Raw genomic sequence first — 20698 nt, 5'->3', positions numbered from 1 at the left:
TTATTTTTCAACGCACCATTTCAAGAAACATACTTACCTCAATCACTTGAAATACCTTCTTTAGTCCCACCAAATGATTTCTTCGCAGGATTGAATGGCTTGATCCAAAATCTATTACTCAACCATTTCAACGGCAAAATGATAGAAAATCAAATTGACACTTATTCCGGTGGACATCATTTCAATATGTTTAATCATTTCTCGGATAATGGAAATCATTCCAATGTACAGAATTCAAATGAATTCACTATGAAATTCTACGAATCACTTCAAGAATCATATTTACCTACACAATACACTCTTGGGTGATTTGTTGTTGACGACTGCTTAGATGCTATCACCTCAGTAGTTGGATTGCCAATCTCCTCAATTTCAAAACCTTCACCAAGTTGTTACACAACTTGCATAAATGTGGCATGAAGATCCATCCGCCTCGATTTCAACACCTTCACCAAGTTGTTGCACAACTTTCATAAATGTGGCATGAAGATCCCTCCTCCTCGATTTCGACACATTCACAAAATTGTTGCACAACTTGCATAAATGTGGCATAAAGATCCATCCTCCTCGGTTTCAACACATTCACCAAATTGTTGCACAGCTTGCATAAATGTGGCATGAAGATCCATCCTCCTCGATTTCGACACCTTCTCCAAGTTGTTGCACAACTTGCATAAATGTGACATGAAGATCCCTCCTCCTCGATTTCGACACCTTTACCAAGTTGTTGCACAGCTTGCATAAATATGGCATGAAGATCCCTGCTCCCCGATTTCGACACCTTCACCAAGTTGTTGCACAGCTTGCATAAATGTGGCATGAAGATCCATCCTCCTCGATTTCAACACCTTCACCAAGTTGTTTCAAAACTTGCATAAATATGGCATGAAGATCCATCCTCCTTGATTTCAACACCTTTACCAAGTTGTTGCACAACTTGCATAAATGTGGCATGAAGATTCATCCTCCTCGGTTTCGACACCTTCACCAAGTTGTTGCACAACATCCATAAATGTGGCATGAAGATCCATCCTCCTCAATTTCGACACCTTCACCAAGTTGTTGCACAACTTGCATAAATTTGGCATGAAGATCCATCCTCCTTGATTTCAACACCTTCACCAAGTTGTTGCACAACTTGCATAAATGTGGCATGAAAATCCATCCTCCTTGATTTCAACACCTTTACCAAGTTGTTGCACAGCTTGCATAAATGTGGAATGAAAATCCATCCTCCTCGATTTCAACACCTTCACCAAGTTGTTGCACAACTTTCATAAATGTGGCATGAAGATCCATCCTCCTCGATTTCAACACCTTCACGAAGTTGTTACACAACTTCCATAAATGTGGCATGAAGATCCATCCTCCTCGATTTCAACATCTTCACCAAGTTTGTCACGCCCCGAGCCTACACCCTGGGCGGGACCGGCATCCGGAGACCATTTCTGGCCCCAAGCGAACCCTTGGCCTGGCTTTCTTAACTCAGCGGAAACCTCAACAGAATAACTCAATGCAATGCAATATTACAAAACAACTTAACTTATAAAATATGGCCATAAAGGCAACTCGAATCTCAAAATAGAATATTTACATATATATATAGATGAGAGACTCAAAACTAACTGACTGACTGTCTGTCTATGAAGCCTCTAAAATACTGAGATGGATGTTGGGACAGACCCCGCAACATCCTAATAAAACAAAAACTAAGAACACAAAATAATTGAGTCCTCCGGAATGCAAGGAGGCTCACCACTGACTCTGGAGTGCTCAGCTGGATCAACGACGTGCAGGATGCTGATCCGGGGTACCTGAATCTGCATCATCAAACGATGCAGGCCAACTGGCATCAGTACATGGAATGTACGAGTATGCAAGCTGGAAAACTAAGCAACAAAGGCTAGAAGGAAATCTGGAAGAAACTGAATAGCTTACCTGGCTCAACTCAACTCAACCTGACTGACTTCTTTCAATATAAGGCAATTTAAAACAAGTGCGATATAAAGAAAGACTGTTTAAAACATGCTATAAACTCTGTGTGTATACAAAGATACAATAAGCCTGAAATGTATATAGAAATACAATGAACTGATGTATATAAAAATACAATAATCTCTGTGTATGAAAAATACAATAACTGCTGTGGGAGTTTCTCTAACCGACAACCATCACATAAGAGCTATAGTGATGATACAGCGATCGACCTCACGCTGCCAGAGCATCTTATACCCGGCCAAAGGTATAAGACCTGAACTGCCTAATGGATCCACTAGTCTAATATGAAAAGGATTCATCTAAAAAGTATGATCCTTTTCTACCCATGGTGGCTAACATGGTTCTATGGGGGCTGTGGGTTCTTTGAACGCTCCCCCAATTCGGTGCTCGATACTACTCCCAAAATGGACTGGCTCTTATGTTTTTAAAACATATTTATTCCTGCTGATATGAGATAATTACTCAAAAACTAGCCCGAAGGCCCCTTTGGAAATCTCAGTCTCCAACCTTATTCAGATGTAAAGACATTTCTTTAAAACCTCTTTGGGAATACATAGTTCCCTAATAACTTTGAGAAACGAACTCAACTTTAAACTCATGCCTTAACTTGAAACTGAGGCTCTTACTCGACTTGAAACTTGAGACTCTTTTTCTTGACTTCTAACTTCACTTGACTTGGAACTATCTTTCCTTGAATCGGAATTATGAATTCAAGGTGTTCGATCACATGTTATGGAGGGATTCTTGAACGCTTAGACATACTTTGGAGTGTCGGAAACAACTATGAATCATAGATATAATACTTTAGAACATGCATGAGGAAGTGAGAAAAGAAGTGGGGAAGACTTGGCTGAGACTTCAGATTTTCTGGTGACACAGATGGCACCTACGGACGCCATCGACGGACCGTAGATGGACTTACGGTCCGTACTGCAGGTCCGTAGATCGCGTCAGAGATTCTCCCCCAGAATTCATTTTAAGAAAAATGACTAAGTGTTGACCTACAATCCTGACTTACGGTCCGTAGGTCAGGCCACGGACCGTAGGTCGTGACCGTAGATCGATGCCCCAAAAACCAACTTCTGTTCCGATTGACGGTTGACCAGTACGGACCGTCAATCGATCTACGGTCCGTAGGTCACGCCCGTAGATGGGGATCGTCAGCCCAGAAATTTCTGCGAATTGATGGTGAATCAAACTTCAAAAGGGTCATAGCTCTTAGAATCATAATCCCCTCAACATACAATAGGTTTCAACTTAAATGCACAACCCAATCAAGTCTCACAACGAACAATAACTTCAACAACCTCTACAACAATATCAACAACAACTAACAACTTCGACACTTCAACAACAATTCCCAATCTTTTCTCAAATCATGGAATAAACTTGGTGTGTGTGAGGGAAAGGATCAACCCACACAAAAAAAAACTCACATACCTATTAGGGATCACCCCCGACGATAATCCACGACGGAAACTTGTTGATCTCCTTTCTCCTCTTCTTCTCTTCCTCTTCTCTTCTTCTTCTCTTCTTCTCCTCTCAAGAACCCTAACTCTTTCTCTTTAAAATGGGATAAAAGAAATGATCCAAATCAGCCTAACACACCATGTAACCTCAAGAGAAAGAATTTGGGAAAAGACCAAAATGCCCTTAAATTTCCGGACGGATTTCCCTTCCAACTGCCCATCTTCTAAAGGGCGTAACTCCCTCCTACGAACTCGGAATCGAGCAAACTCAGTGGCGTTGGAAAGATCACTCCATGAGCTTCGCAACCATAACTGGAAATACTCCTAAATCATCCTGAGCTAGGAGTTACGACTACTCAAAGTTGGCCAAAAACTCATTTTTTTTCCATACTTGACCAAATTTCCAGATTCTAAAATTTTTCCAAAAATGACTACTTTCCAAGTATCAAGCTCCTTCAAAGCCACTTCAAATTGTCGGATGTTACAAAGTTGTTGCACAGTTTCCATAAATATGGCATGAAGATCCATCCTCCTCGATTTCAACACCTTCACCAAGTTGTTGCACAACTTCCATAAATGTGGCATGAAGATCCATCCATCCAATTTATGTTCTTCGACTAATAATCTTATCAATAGCATTACTTTGACTATTTTGTTAATTTCTTTCATGCTTTTTGTACCTTTCTTCCTCACAACTTGATTAGGAGGTTCAAAGACTCACTGGATGTCACGCCCCGAGCCTACACCCTGACGTGGCTGGCACTCGAAGACCATTACTGGCCCCCAAGCAAACCCTTGGCCTGGTTTTCTTAACTCAGCGAAAAACGCAATGCAATGCAAGTTTTTAAAACAACCTGACTGAAATAAAATCTGGCCAAAAAGGCAACTCGAGTCTCAAAATAGAATATTTACATATATACATAGATGAGAGACTCCAAACTAACTGACTGACTGTCTATGAAGCCTCTATAATACTGAGATGGATGTTGGGACAGACCCCGCAACATCCTAATAAAACAAAACTAAAAGAACAACATAATCGAGTCCTCCGGAACACAAAAAGGCTCACCACTGACTCGGAAGTACTCAACTGGATCAACGGCGAACCGGATGCTCGCCCTGGGTACCTGTTTCTGCATCATAATAAGATGCAGGCCAACTGGCATCAGTACATTGAATGTACGAGTATGCGAGCTGAAAAGCTAAACCACAACTTAAACTTGGAAGGAGTACAAAGGAACTCTTACCTTGGCTCTGTTCAACTCATGAATAACTGAATTCAATATATAAAGTAATACGACACATGCAATATATAAAGCTTGCAAAATAGTGTAAACAACTTAGCTTGTTAAAGATAAAACAATAACAACTCAACTTTACTTATATAAAAGTAATATAACTTTAGTGGGAGACTCTTTCAACCGACAATCACCACTATGAGCCCTAGTGGTGATACAACGTTTTACCTCACGTTGCCCAAGGACCATCCTATACCTTGCCGTGATATAGGAAGCTAACTTTACTAAGTGGATCCACTAGCTTAATCTTTACGGATTCATCTAAAAAGTATGACCCGTTAACTCCCATGTTGGCGCATGGTTCTTATGGAGAGTTGAGTTTATATGAACTCGTGTCCCCAATTCGGTGCTCAAGACTACTCCCAAAAATACTTAGCTCATAAGTGTTTTAAACACATCTTTCTTTATTTGAGATAATTACTCAAAACTTTGCCCGAAGGCTCACTTGGAAACAATGTTCCTTTTTCTTGAAAACTAGCCCAAAGGCTCTTTTGGAATCATAGTTCCTTTCTTACTCAAATGTAAAAACATTTGGAAACTTCTTTGGGAATACATAGTTCCCTAATAGCTTTTGAGAAATGAACTCAACTTTAAAATCTTAACTTAACTTGAAACTTGACTTGAAACTTGACTTAACTTGAAACTTGAGCCTTAAAATGAAGTTAAAACATTCAACAAAGACTCTTGGAAAGCTTTAAAGACTTGCTTTGACTCCCTTTTTGAACTTCTAGACTCAACTCTTAACTTCCCTTGACTTGGAAACTCACTCTCCTTGAATTGGAATCATGGATTCAAGGTATTTGATCACGTGTTATGGACAAGTTCTTGACGTTTAAACGTATCTTGGGGTGTTGAAAACAACTAGGGAACATAGGTACAACACCTAGGAACATGTCTGAGAAAGTGGGGAAGGAATGGGAAAGCTTGGCGCTCTCGGCGCTCTAAGAGGCGCGGAGTGCCAGACCTCAAACTTCAGAGAGGTCTGGTTGGGGCCCTGGTAGGGGCGGCGCCCCAGGGGCTGGACCTCAGAGTCCCTCTTGGGGCGCGCTGGCTGGCGCGACGCCCCAGCCCTTTTCCCCGAAAACTTGACTTTTCTCCTTCTTTTCTCCAATTCTAAACCTTCCAATATTCAAAGCTTCAACCCCCAAGCACTTAGGATCATCAAAACCCTTAACATACACTAGTTTCAACTCAAAAACACCACCGGAAACATACACCAAACCAACAAGAACTACAACACAACACAACTACAACTTCAATAATTCCAACCAACAACTTCAATGAAACATAATCAATCTTTTCTCGAAATTAAACGAGCTTGGCGTGTGGGGGAAAGAACCAACCCAACACTATGAACTCACATACCTTAATAGGGATCACCCCCGAAGAAAAACACGACGATCTTTAATGAAACCTATCTTGATCTTCTCTTTTTTCCTGTTCTTCTCCTCTTCACTCTTAAACCCTTACTTTCACTCTTTAAAAATGAGAAAAACTGATCAAAATCAGTCCAACACACTCATATATATCCAAAAGAAAAGGCTAGGGAAAAGACCAAAATGCCCTTACAAATTTCCGGACGGATTCCCTGCCAACTGCCCAACTTTCAAAGGGCATAACTCGCTCATACGAACTCGGAATCGAGCAAACTCAATGGCGTTGGAAAGACCAATCCACGAACTTTGCAACCATAACTGGAACCACACCTAGATCATCCTGAACTAGGAGTTATAACTGTTCAAAGTTGGCCAAAAATTCATTATTTTCCACACTTAGCCAAATTTTCCAGATTTTTAAATTCTTTCCAAAAATGAAAATTTCCAATTCTAAGCCTCTTCATAGTTATTTCAAATTGTCGGATGTTACACCGGAGAACATCAACATAACTTACAAAAGCAACCAAATCCATCTAAATTTCATTCTTATACACAACCAATGTCACATCACATATCCCAACAAACAACTCGAACCCATGGATCCCAAGCACATGGCACAAGCACCAATGAAAGTGAGAGATTGTACGTCCCTAAATTGCGTCTCCGTGCCTAATATGAATCAACTTAAAAAGGTTCATGTAAGTTGTGAGATCAGTGCATGTGTACAAACAATATAAATTAAAGCTTGAAATCTGCTCAAGTTTTGCTTGTTTAATTCACTAGCACCAATGAAAGCTGATTTGTGCTCTTATACTAAGCTACAAGTCCTGAATCTAAATTGTGCAAACATTCCCCACCGATTTCACCATGAGGTTTCCTCCATAAAATCCTTATGTCTTCCTTTATGTAAAGGATTGAATAAAATCAAAATTATGAGTCCTGAATTGGAGAGTTTGAGCTTAATTGACATGCTTGATATGAATCTTTGATTGATGAATTGATCAGTTACTTCTATCCGCGGACTTTACACAAAAAGTTGAAATAAAAGCTCGAGATCTTGTTGAGTTTCACTTGTTTAATAAATCGGCAAAACTGGAAGTTGATTTGTGTGTTTGTACTAAGCTACAAGTCCTGAATCTAGATTCTGCATACATTCCCTCTGTAAAATCCTTATCTCTTCCTTTATGTAAAGGATTGAATAAAATCAAAATTATGAGTCCTGTATTGAAGACTTTGAGCTTAATTGATATGGATGATGCTTTGGTTGTTAATCCCAATTTACGTTGGTTCAAGATATTTGATTCCTTTACATTTCAAAACTCGTGTGCCTTGGTGTGTTCAAAGCTAATGGAAGTTAAGATCGGATTGAAGAATAATCGTGCAATCATTTGTTTTAACGACATGTTGCCATTGGAAACTGACACAACTGAATCAAAGGTATGTTGGTGTTTATTTTGAGTAATTCAAAACAATTTCTCTATTCAATTTCCTTTCAAGTTTGACAACTTGTATTGAATATTATTCTCACTGTCTATAAAGGAAGTGATATCTCATTTCGGGAATCTTCAAAGTAAAGTTGAACCACTTCGTATCAAGAACATAAATGTGGAAATACTCATGTTGCGGATACCAAGATATGAATCTTTGATTGATGAAATTTTTAGTTACTTTCATCCGCAGACTTTGCTAGTAAGAGTGAATTCAGATGAACTAATGTATAATAACTTTATACAGGTATCCCGCAATGTTATGACTTCATTCTTTCACTTTATTATTTATCTATCTTCAATTCTCCATTTTTCCAACGTTAATAATAGGTAGGTCCTATTAGATGAATTGAAAGACTGGGAAAGGGAATTGGAAACCGGCAAGCGACATAAATATAATAATAACATGTGCTGGCGTTATTTCTTGAAAGGTTTTAAGATTCTCGAATCAACTACAAGAAAACACATCTTGGAGTTCCAATTGTAATTGCCTCATGTGATATTTTGTTTTTTTTTGTTGAACGTTTACAATACACCTAGCTTTGATTAATCATTTTCCACTTTAGTAGATCCCTGTATCGTTGTGAACTTGTCTTTCTTTTGACGAAAAGCCTGTTTAAGCCCATAGAGAGATTTAAGCAACCTACATGCCTTCTGCTTGTCCCCTGTATCCATGAAACCCTGTGGTACTGTCATGTACACTATGTCATGCAGGTCACCTCGTAAAAAAACATTGTTGACATTCATTTGGTGTATTTCCCATCCTTTGGCTGCAGCCATAGAAATCACTGTTCGTACAGTGACCATTTTCACCGCTGGTGAAAAGGTTTCCTGAAAATCAAATCCTTCCCTTTGATTGTATCCCTTAGCAACTAATCGTGCCTTAAATTTGTCAATGGATCCATCTGCCTTGTACTTAATTTTGTAAAGCCATCGACAACCAATGGCTTTCTTCTGTTTGGGTAAGTCAATTATTTCCTAGGTATGATTATTATTCAAGGCAGTGATTTCCTCTTGCATCGCATTCACCCACCTAGAATCTGTAGTAGACTCAACATAGGATTAATTAGGTTCAGTTTCAAGAGAGAACTTAGAGATAAAACTCTGATAACAAGATGACAATGCACCATAAGCAATAACATCCGAGATGGTAAGTTTATGAGTTTATGAGTTTTTGAGTTCATACAATAATCTCAAAGTAAATTACAATGATAACTGAGTTCACAATCAAATATTTATAAAATTTTGATACAATTTTTAATATATATGCAGAAGTTATTGGGTTCCCGTGAAACCGTACATGAATTGCTGGATATGCCCCTGATGTTCATTATTACGTTGATTTGAAGTTGAAATTTTGTATGTACATGAGTATTATTTCCTAATTATATTTACACAAAGATTAAGGACTCCTAAACCTAAAAGGCAGGAGTCTTTATTCGAAGTTTTCCTATTTTCTACTAAATTAATGAACCTATAAAAAAATTAATTGGTGGTAATTATATAGTTTAGAACTCCTAACCTAATAAGAGTCTTAAGTTTTTTTTTTAACCTATTTTATTATATGTATGTCCAACCCTACAAACCACTAACACAATTTGTCTCATGGCCTCCATTGTTTGTGATGATATATTGTCAGAGTTACCAAATGATATCGGTCTGAAAATCCTGTATTGCCTAAATCTGAAAGAAAGAGCAACAGCTTGTTTTGTTTCGAGAAATTGGAATGGCATGATAACATCATTGGACGATCACAAATTTGTACAAACACATCATGATTCACACAACTACTGTCGATACTGCTATCGAGATAAACTCATATCCTGTAGAAACTGTCATACTCTCCGTCCTATCATCGTCAAACTTGCTTCAGACAACACTACTATAACAGAATTCTATTTGTTAGTACCAATTACCTTGCTTTACTTTCCATTTTCCCTTGAAGTTTTCGAGTCGAGATTATTAACTGTTTTGCATTTAAAATATTGTCATATTGATGAGAATGATATTAAGCATATCTTTCCTTGTTTGAAAGAGATGTATTTCGATCACGTTGCTATTTATTCGTCAACTTTGTCCAACTTTATCAACAAGTGCCCTTCTATTGTTGAGTTAACTTTGATGTCTTGTTCCTACCTTTATTCCATCTCAGTGCCTCATCAAAATCAACTTAAAAAGGTTCATATGAATTGTGGCAGTACATATCTAAGGGAAATAGAAATAAAAGCTCGAAATCTGCTTAATTCATCAGCAGGACTGGAAGTTGATTTGTGCGCTTGTACAAAGCTACAAGTCCTGAATCTAAATTGTGTAAACATTCCCCACCGATTTCACTATGAGGTTTCCTCCATAAAATACTTATGTCTTCCTTTATCTAAAGGATTGAATAAAATCAAAATTATGAGTCCTGAATTGGAGAGTTTGAGCTTAATTGACGTGCTTGATATGAATCTTTGATTGATGAATGGATTAGTTACTTCTATCCGCGGACTTTGCTAGTAGGAGTCAATTCAGATGCACCAAAGTATAATAACTTTACACAGGTATCCCACAATGTTATCTTCACTTTAATATTTTTCTATCTTCAATTATATTTCTCCATTTTTCCAACGTTATGTTTATGTAGGTCCTATTAGATGAACTGTAAAACTGGAAAAGGAAATCGGAAAGCAGCAAGCGATGTAAGCATAGTAATAAAATGTGTTGGCATTATTTCTTGAAAGATTTAAAGATCCTCCAATCAGCTACAAAACAATACCGCTTGGAGTTCCAATGGTAATTGCCTCATAATACACATCGATGTTGCATTTTGTCTATTTTTGTTAACGTCTACAATATACTTACCTTTGATGTGTCGGTTCTACTCTTTTATGTATACTTACGAAGCCTCTTCATGCTTTATTTTCCAGGCACTTCCATTAGAGAAGCCCCCTTCACTACAAGCTTTATTTGGGCAGTTTACAGGCAGACTGTTTTTGTTGTCGATTTTCCCATGAAAATTGATGGTTAAATAAAAACAGATATAGTCTCTGTTTTCCTCTGTTATATTTGCTTGATTCATCGGCCTGAGCATTTTTAACCTTGTATTCTTCTAATTTTTCTTGTTAGTGTGTGAGGATGAATATTTACATCCGGATTAATATCACCCACACCGGATAATTACATCAAACGAAAATGAAATATATTAATCCGGACAAACCTGCTAAGACTCAAATCTTAGCATCATAGCCAGGTAATGCAAAGTCAGAGATTCTTCGTGGCTCCCTTTTTTAGAACTCTTTTTTCATCCTAAGTTGTTAAAAGTTGTGTTGACAATATCCAGGCTGAGGCCACAGTAAAATTGCCTTCACTAGACGGGGACCAAACCTGTGATCATGATCTTAGTCTGATTGGAAAGTTGATTCAGCACAATGTTCCAGTTCCATCTTTCATTGTCGAGGACCACTTTAACCATGACTTTACGGACACTAATACCAGTAGGCAGAAACTTGCATAGGGGACCCAATTGTCTCACCAAATTGCTCTCTGTTTCAGAGTTAAAGAACAGAGAATTTTCTTGACTTCTGTGGGTAGGCTAACCTGCTTTTTATATTCTTCCTTAATAGTAACTCTATGAATGATATCAAGAGGCTATGGATGCTATGAGTCGTAACTCTGTTGACTTTTGTGGGTAGGCTAACATGCTTTTTATATTCTTCCTTAATAGTAAGTCAATAGAGTTGCAATTCATAGCTTCCATAGCTCTTGATGGAATATTCTCAGTGTTACCAAATGATATCCGACAGGAAAATCCTCTCTTCTCTAACTCTGAAACAGAGAGCAACAACTTCTCTTCTTTCCAGAAAATGGCATCACATTGGATGACCGCAAATTGTACAAACACGTCAGGCTCGAATTCTGCGGAAAGTACTTCTCTAACCTCCCTGTCATCGTCAAACTTGCTGCAGACAACACTATTTTAACAGAATTCTATTTGTTTGTACCAACTTCCTCTGCTTTCTTCAAATTTTCCCCTGAAGATTTTGAGTCGAGATTATTAACCGTTCTGTATTTAATATATTGCAGTATTGATGAGGATGATAGTAAGGAGTTTCATTGTTTGAAAAGGCTCTATTTCGATCACAAATTTCTCCCACTTTATCAACAAGTGTCCTTCAATTGTTGAGTTAACTTTGATAGATTGTTTCTACCGTTATTCCATTTTAGTGTCTCCCAATGTGAATTGTTGCAGTAGATACAAACGAACGACAGAAATGAAAGTTCGAAATCTGCTTGAGTTTCACTTGTTCGATTCTCCAGCAGAGCTGGAAGTTTATTTGTCTGCATAATATTAAAGGAGAATTTCCCAAATCTGTTCGTATGGACATTGTAAATGAAGCTACTGGGAAAATGAGGACTGAAGTAATTCAAATTAGATATGACTATGTTCCAAAGTACTGTGAAGAATGCAGAATGCAAGGGCACAGCAAGGAGGAGTATCGAATTGGTAACAACCATAAGGATTAAGAAGGTGAGGACAAAAGAGAAATTGTTGAGAGGACAGAGATTAAGAAACAACCACAACCATGGTTATAGTTCAGTTTCAAAGGCATAAAAGGTCTTCCAACCACAATCTGAAAAAATAATCTTTAGTAGAGATGTGTATTTTACAGAGGATGAAGAGTGGTGTTGGGAAGATTCGAAGAAATTCGTCCTTAACTTTTCTGACAAAGCAGAAAGTCTCCTACCAAGTTTTTTGAAAAGAAAATATCACTCTCACAACAAGATGAAGTTTTCATTTGCCAGAAGAAATATGCTAAGGAAATTCTCAAGAAGTTCAACATGGAATATTGCAAGGATATGAGTACTCCTATGAACAAAAAAGAGAAACTATGCAAGAATGATGGAGTAGAGAAAGTGGAGGAAACATACTTCAGAGGCTTAGTCGGTTGTTTGATGTATCTCACAGCTACAAGACCCGATATTTTGTATGTTGTAAGCATACTATCGAGGTTCATGCATTGTGCTAGTGAGGTGCATCTAAAAGCAACAAAACGAGTTGTCAGATACATCAAATGTACCATTAATTATGGTGTCAAGTTTCAGAAAAAACTAGATCTGAAACTACTTGGGTATTCCGATAGTGATTTGGCTGGATCCGCATATGACATGAAAAGCACACCTGGATACTGTTTCAGTCTTGGCTCAGGAATGTTTTTGTGGTGCTCAAAGAAGCAAAGACATTACAACTCAATTCACTGTAGAGGCAGAATTTGTGGCTGCAACAACAACAGCGAATCAAGCGTTATGATTGAGGAAAATATTTGTTGATCTACATATGAATCAGACAAAGGAAACTGAAGTATTTGTGGACAACCAATTTGCGATATCAATTTCTCTTAATTCTGTATTTCATGGAAAAAAACACTTCAACATCAAGCTTTTCTTCTTGAGGGAAGTGTAAAAAAATGGTGATGTGATTTTGCTCTTTTACAAAACTAAGAAGCAGTTGGCTGATATCTCCACCAAACCATTATCAGGCAATAAATTTCAACTTCTCAGGCAAAAATTTGGAGTTTGGAGCTCTTAAAGCAGGGGAAGTGTTAGAAATATGCATAAGAACTGCAGTTGTCCAAGTAATCTGTATTGTAGGGTAGTTATTTACTCTTTAGCAATTAATTAGTTTCTATGTTATCCCTTATCCTTAGGAGTTGGTTTCTTTATTTCAGTTGGCTTGTAAACTCTATAAACTAGTCTGAATTTATAATGAAGTATGTAGTTTTTCTTTCATTATTATTTCTTTACTGGTTTATCAAACTGATGTTTCCACTTGTTCAATAACAAGAGGTTCCAATTTTTTACGTTCTTCCTTCTCCGTAAACTAACAAAAAGGCAATCATGAACCCATCGGTAAAATACGTACTAAGATCAATAGACAAATAATGAAAGAAGATGAATCTTAAAATGGATAAGATTTGGGAGTGAAATAACTGAGGAACAAAACTTATGGTGTCACAATTTGAGAGTACCCCTAGTCGTAACATAGTGCGCTTCTTAAGTGACCCCAAGCTAACTCATTGCCTGACATGATATTAAGATTCATATAGATAATAACCGAAGATAACTAATGCAGAAGCTAAATTAAGATTAATCAGCAAGAATGTGAAATTGGTGTTGTCGCCATTGCCCAATAACACCATCACATATATTTCCAGGTAATGCATTGATGACACTCTTTTACCATCGCCTGGATAGAAATACTATATGAATCGCATTTAGATGTTAAAAGAACTATATGGGACAAAGCATGGGTACATCCTGACATTGGAATTACAAGTACAAGATCCCTTTGGGTTGGGTTGTTGACTTTGGGTACAAGATGTACCCATGTTCGGTCCCAGACAGTCCTTTTAACATCTAAATTCGATTCAGAGAGTATTTCTATCCAGGTCATGCAGGTAGAGTGTCATCAATGCATTTTCTGGAAATATATGTGCTGGTGGTATTGGGCAATGGCGACAACACCAATTTTGCATTCTTGCTCATTCATCTCAATTTAGTTTCTACATCAGTTATCTTCAGTTATTGTCTTTATGAATCTTAGTGTCATGTCCGACAATGAGTTGGCTTGGGGTCACTTATGAAGCGCATTGTGTTACGACTAGGGGTAGTCTTGAATCGTGATACCATAAGTTTTGCTCCTTACAATGATGTCATTCCCAAATCTTATCCACTTCTTCTTTCATTATTTGTCTCTTGATCTTAGTACATATTTTACAGGTGGGCTAGGGTGTTAAAATAAATTTTATACTTGACTCATTTGTAATCAACTAAAAATTAATTATTTGATAAATACCCATCAACCAAATAACCGTAGTTAAACGAACAAATCAAGATTCTCATTAAAAATTTACGGAAAGGTTCTTTTATTAAAGAAATATAGTCTAGTACTCAAAACGGCCTAACGGGTCGTTATAAAGACATTAACCAAAAGGGACATGCTCTTATCACTGACGTTGTTTATTTATTTCTTGTGGGAAAATGCATAAGTACCCCCCAGCCTATGCCCAAAATCCCTGAGACACACCTAACATTTACTAAGGTCCTATTACCCCCCCCCCCCCAAACTTATTTTTAAATTAATTTTCTACCCCATTTCGGCATACGTGGCACTATCCTTGAAAAAAATGTCAACACGCGTTGGGCCCACAAGATAGTGCCACGTAGGCCGAAAAGGAGTAGAAAATTATATATAAAATAAGTTCGGGGGGTAATAGGACCTTAGTAAAGGTTAGGTGTGTCTCAGGGATTTTGGGTATAGGTTGGGGGGGTACTTATGCATTTTCCCATTTCTTGTTATTGAGTTTTTCTATTGTGCTTACATTATAAACATATTCTTCTCAATGAAGCTTGTGTAGATATTGTTTCTTCTTGTATCTTTTCGATTCCAGATACAAGAAGAAACAATACATATCTTAATTACACTATAGGAGTAACTACATTTATTATATACTTTGATTTAGTTTTAAAAGTGAGTCTAAATAACAAGAAGAATAAACAAAAAGGGGAAATTGATCACTTAGCTTGTTGAACACATGTGGAAATTAAACTATAGATGTGTTGATCTGTCCAAACTAGCATAAATATCCACTCTTGTTAAGCTAATAAAAAATAAGCTTAACAAGAATGTATATTTATACTAGTTTGGAGAGACAGCACAATTATAGTTTTTCCACATATGTTGAGCAAGTGATCAATTTTCCTTTTTTGTTTATCATAATCATTAGGGGTGTTCACGGTTTGGATAAAAACCGATTCAAACCAAAAAATTGAACCAACCCGATTAAATAAATTAATTTTATTTGGATTTTGGTTTGATTTGATTTTAGATTTTTAAAAACCGATAATATTTGGTTTGGTTTTATGGTTTTGATTTTGTTAATAAAAACTGAAGAAATAACTGAACCGAAGCGATAAATTATATACATATATTTTATTATTATGCATGCATAGTATATTATATATTTTTATAAACAATTTTAAATATCTTATACTATATGTTTTCATCAAAATTTATTTATAATTTTTATGAAAGCAAAAACGTCCAAAACAAGAACATTTATCTACTTGTTTCATGTATATAAGTGTCTATGATAATTTTTTGTGGAACTAAGAATATCAATGTCTCTTCCTTCTAGGCCAAAATGGTGAATTTTGAAGTTTTATTCACAGTAAATTCGGTGATCGAAAGTTATGAAGTGTTAGTCGTTCTAACTATTTTTCGTTTTGAATGAATTGTTGTCTTTTTTCTCTCTTATGAATGAATCTTTTTTTAAAGATTTTTTGTGTATGGTTAATAATTGAATCAAACCGAACCAAAATCGATAAAATCAAACCAATATATGTATATTATATTTGGTTTGATTTTGATAATTCAAGAACCGATTAAGTTGATTTCGTTTTGATTTTGGCCAATAATCGAGTCAAGCCGACCCATGAACACCCCTAATCATGGTCGTTCCCAAACCAGTTCAAATAGAAAATTGGGGGATTCTAATGTACTTCTAAATTCGGAGGAGAAAATTGGAGGTTTACCTGCGCTTGACTCTGAACATGAAGATTTTGAAAATTGCATTTCTTCTTGTGACTTAGCAAAAAATACAATTCAAAGAAAGTCCATTTGCATGGTGGAATGATGGATCTGAGAATGATTGCATATTTGAAAGGTTGGATAGATTGATCACTAATTAGGGGTTGCAAGGATGATTTGATCACCTGGAGGTGGAACATTTAGTAAGAATTAATTCAGATCATGGTCCTATGTTCTCAACTCTTGAAGCAAGGGGGAAGGCATAAGAAACCTTTCAAATTTCTTAAATTGTGGACTGAGAATGAGTCTTTCATTGATGTAGTTAGACAGAATCAAAAGATTTGGAAGTAGTATTGAGCATCAATGTAACATCCGGCAATGTGAAATAATTGAAGAGGCTTAGAATTGGAAATATTTCATTTTTGGAAAGAATTTTTAAAATCAGGAAATTTGGCTAAGTATAGGAAAAAGTGAGTTTATGGCCAACTTTGAACATTTATAACTCCTAGATCAGGATAATTTAGGTGTATTTCAAGTTATGTTTGCGAATCTCGTGGAATGATCTTTCCAACGCCGCCGAGTTTGTGCGATTCCGAGTTCGTATGAGTGAGTTATGCCCTTTGGAAGTTGGGCAGTTGGCAGGGAATCCGTCCGAAAATTTGTAAGGGCATTTTGGTCTTTTCCCTAGCCTTTTCTTTTGGATATATATGAGTGTGTTAGACTGATTTTGATCAGTTTTTCTCATTTTTAAAGAGTGAAAGTAAAGGTTTGAGAGTGAAGAGGAGAAGAAGAGGAAAAAGAGAAGGTCAAGCAAGGCTTCGTAGAGATCGTCGTGGATATCGTCGGGGGTGATCCCTATTAAGGTATGTGAGTCCATAGTGTTGGGTTGGTTCTTTCCCCCACACGCCAAGCTCATTTTATTTATGAGAAAAAGATTGGCTGTGTTGTTGAAGTTGTTGGTGGTGGTGTTGATGTTGTTGATTGTGTTGTTGAAGTTCTTGATGATTTGAGACATGATTGGGTTGTGTTTTTGAGTTGAATCTCTAGTATGTTGAGTAATTTTATGATCCTTAGTGTTTGGGGTTGAAACCATTGAAGGTAAGGGAGGTTTAGAGTTGGAAAAATGAAGGAGAAAAGTCAAGTTTTCGGGGAAAAGGGTTGGGGAGTCACGCCAGCCAGCGCGCCCCAAGAGGGACTCTGAGGTCCAGCCCTTGGAGCGTCGCCCTACCAGAGCCCCAACCAGACCTTTCTGACCTTTGAGGTCTGGTGCTCCGCGCCTCTCAGAGTGCCAGGTCTTCCCATTCTTTCCCCACTTTTTCATGCATGTTCCTAGGTATTGTACCTATGTTCCCTAGTTGTTTCCAACACCCCAAGGTACATTTAAACGTCAAGAACTCGTCCATAACATGTGATCAAATACCTTGAATCCATAATCAAATTCAAGGAGAGTTAGTTTCCAAGTCAAATGAAGTTAAAAGTCAAGTGAAGTTAGAGCCAAGCTTAGAAGTTAAGAAGTAAGTCAAGCAAGTCTCTAAAGTTTTTCAAGTGTCTTTAATGAACGTTTTAACTTCATTTTAAGGCTCAAGTTTCAAGTCAAGCAAAGAGTATAGAGTTTCCAGTCAAGCAAAGAGTATAGAGGTTCAAGTTAAGTCAAGAGGATAAAGTTGAGTTCATTTCTCAAAAGTTATAAGGGAACTAAGTATTCCCTAAGAGTTTATAAATGTTTTTACATTTTAAGTAACAGGGGAACCATGTTTTCCAAAAGAGCCTTTGGGCTAAGCATTGAGTAATTATCTCAAACTAAAGAAAGAGGTTGTTTTAAAAAGTAAAGCTAAGGTTTGAAGTTCTTTTCTTCAAAGAAGTATATGGGGACTATGTATTCCCAAAGAAGTTTATAAATGTTTTCACATTTAAACAAGCTTTGGAACTGAGATCTCCAAAGAGCCTTCCGGCTAGTTTTTTTTTCAGAAAAAGAGTTATCGCTTTCTAAATGAAGCAAAAGAGGAAACTGAGATTTCCAAGATAGCCTTTGAGCTAAGTTTTTGAGTAATTATCTCAAATCAGCAGGAAGAAATATGTTTTAAAAACATAAGAGCCAGTACATTTTTTTGGGAGTAGTATCGAGCACCGAGTTGGGGGAGCGTTCAACGAACCCACAGCCCCCATAGAACCATGTTAGCCACCAAGGGTAGAAAAGGATCATACTTTTTAGATGAATCCTTTTCCAGATAGACTAGTGGATCCATTAGGCAGTTCAAGTCTTATACCTTTGGCCGGGTATAGGATGCTCTGGTAGCGTGAGGTCGATCGTTGTATCATCACTATAGCTCTTATGTGATGGTTGTCGGTTAGAGAAACTCCCACAGCAGTTATTGTATTTTCATACACAGAAAGTATTGTATTTTTATATACATCAGTTCATTTGTATTTCTATATACATCTCAGGCTTATTGTATCTTTGGATACACACAGAGTTTATAGCAGGTTTTAAACAACTTTTCTTTATATTGCACTTGTTTTAAATTGCATTATATTGAAATGAGTCAGTCAAGTTGAGTTGAATTGAGCCAGGTAAGTTATTCAGTTTCTTCCAGATTTCCTTCTAACCTATGTTGCTTAGCTTTCCAGATTACATACCCGTACATTCAATGTACTGATGCCAGTTGGTCTGCATCTTATGACGATGCAGATGCAGGTACCCAGGATCAGCACCCGGTACGCCATTGATCCAGTTGAGCATTCCAGAGTCAGTGGTGAGCCTCCTTGCATTCCGGAGGACTCTGTTATTTTGTGTTTCTAGTTTTGTTTTGTTAGGATGTTGCGGGGTCTGTCCCAACATCCATCTCAGTATTATAGAGGCTTCATAGACAGTCAGTCAGTTAGTATTGAGTCTCTCAGCTATGTATTTATGTAAATATTCTATTTTGAGACTCGAGTTGCCTTTTTGGCCAGATTTTTATCAGTTAAGTTTTTTTATGTCCTTGCATTGCATGGAGTTATTCAGTTGAGTTAGGTTTCCGCTGAGTTAAGAAGTCAGGCCAAGGGTTCGCTTGGGGCCAGCAATGGTCTTCAAGTGCCGGCCACGTCCAGGGTGTAGGCTCGGGGCGTGACAATCGAGTTGAGTAAGGGCTTAGATAACCCAAACCCCATAATTGAGCATCTAGCGGAGGATAAGATCGTGTCATTGATTTGGGTAACTCATCATAAAGCCCCTGGTAAGGGACTAGTTATTGGATCCATTAGTTCAATTCGTCCTTTACCCTGACAAAGTGTTGGATGACTCTGGCAATGTGGGCAAGACGTTGTATCATCATGAGGCTAATACTGATGGTTGTCAGTTAGAGAAACTCCCAAGAAAAGTAAAGTATACTATTTTAGCGTTTGATATCAGTGCATATATCTAAGTTGTAAGGCTTTATTGTTTTCAATGCATTGGCATGCTTTACTTTTCACAATTATCCAATATTCATTCTTTCTCTGAGTTGTTCCTCAATTATGTATGTTTAGTCTAACAAGTGTTTCATTCAACTATTTTACATACCGTACATTTCATGTTCTAACGCTATTTGGTGCTACATTTTCTAATGATACAAATACATAAACTCATGATCGATAGCAGACGCTTCACTGAGATCCTCTCCATCAGATTTTGGTGAGACTTCGCTCCTATCGGAGGGCTCCAGATCAGTTATTTATTTCATCATTTAGTAGACATTCTAATTTATTATTCAAATAGTCGTGGATCTTGTCCCATAACCTATCTTAGTTCAGCAGAGGCTTCATAGACAAGTTAACGAGTCACTTATATCTTGATCTTCAGATATTTTAAACATTATTGTTATGATGATTCATACATATATTTAAGATTTTTCATAAAACATGTTCAGATGTGTGAATGTTTATCACTTTTAAAGTTTCCACATAAGTGTTTAGCCTTCCGTTCAGTAGTAAGTCAGACCATGTCACGCCCCGAGCCTACACCCTGAGTGGTACCGACACTCGGAGACCATTGCTGGCCCCAAGCGAACCCTTGGTCTGGCTTTCTTAACTCAGCGGAAACTTAACTCAACAAGGTAACCCAATGCAAAGAAAGGTTGTAAAACAACCAACTGATAAAAACTGGCCAAAAAGGCAACTTGAGTCTCAAAATAGAATATTACATATATACATTGATGAGAGACTCAAAACTAACTGACTGACTGTCTATGAAGCCTCTAAAATACTGAGATGGATGTTGGGACAGACCCCGCAACATCCTCAACAAGCAAAACCAAGAAAAAAACAAAATGACCGAGTCCTCCAGAATGCAAAGAGGCTCACCACTGACTCTGGAGTGCTCAACTGGATCAACGGCGTGCTGGATGCTGATCCTGGGTACCTGCGTCTGCATCATAATAAGATGCAGGCCAACTGGCATCAATACATGGAATGTACGAGTATGCGAGCTGGACCGCTAAACAAATAACTTAAGCTTGAAAAGAGTAAAAAGGAACTTTTACCT

This window comes from Solanum stenotomum, chromosome 6 (assembly GCF_019186545.1).
Source record: "Solanum stenotomum isolate F172 chromosome 6, ASM1918654v1, whole genome shotgun sequence".
NCBI classification, from domain to species: Eukaryota; Viridiplantae; Streptophyta; class Magnoliopsida; order Solanales; family Solanaceae; genus Solanum; species Solanum stenotomum.
Note: the sequence above shows the minus strand (reverse complement) of the source record.